Source organism: Arachis ipaensis, chromosome B10, assembly GCF_000816755.2.
Source record: "Arachis ipaensis cultivar K30076 chromosome B10, Araip1.1, whole genome shotgun sequence".
NCBI lineage: Eukaryota > Viridiplantae > Streptophyta > Magnoliopsida > Fabales > Fabaceae > Arachis > Arachis ipaensis.
Genome location: NC_029794.2, coordinates 131,170,564 through 131,171,027, shown reverse-complemented (window position 1 = coordinate 131,171,027; position 464 = coordinate 131,170,564).

The following is a 464-nucleotide window of genomic DNA, read 5'->3' as shown; positions in this document are numbered from 1 at the left end:
GTTGTTGAACAAACAAACCTATATATTTATGTGCATCTACTATATGTATCCGATGAATTGTCTAATTCAGGCTTCAACATTGGTTGGACCATTCTCATCTCATCTTTCTATTGGTCGTAACAAAATGCTACTCTCTAGTTTCTGCTACTTATTATATGCAAAAACCATAATCTACGGGAAAAAATCTCGTTTGCCATTTAAAAAGAAAAAAAAAAGTTCCATTGGCACAACAGTATAATATATAATCACGTGATTGATTTTTCTAAGATATATGGGGGCAGTGAAATGCATAATATATACAAGCTGCTGCTTGATGCTGGATACTTCAATTATATATATATAGAGATCAGTCAATGATAACCACCCTTGGGCTGAATAAATATTAAATAAATTTGAGTATAAACTTGTGCAAATTAAAGTAATTGATATTATAGTGTTATAAAGGGTACTGTACTACTGTGTAT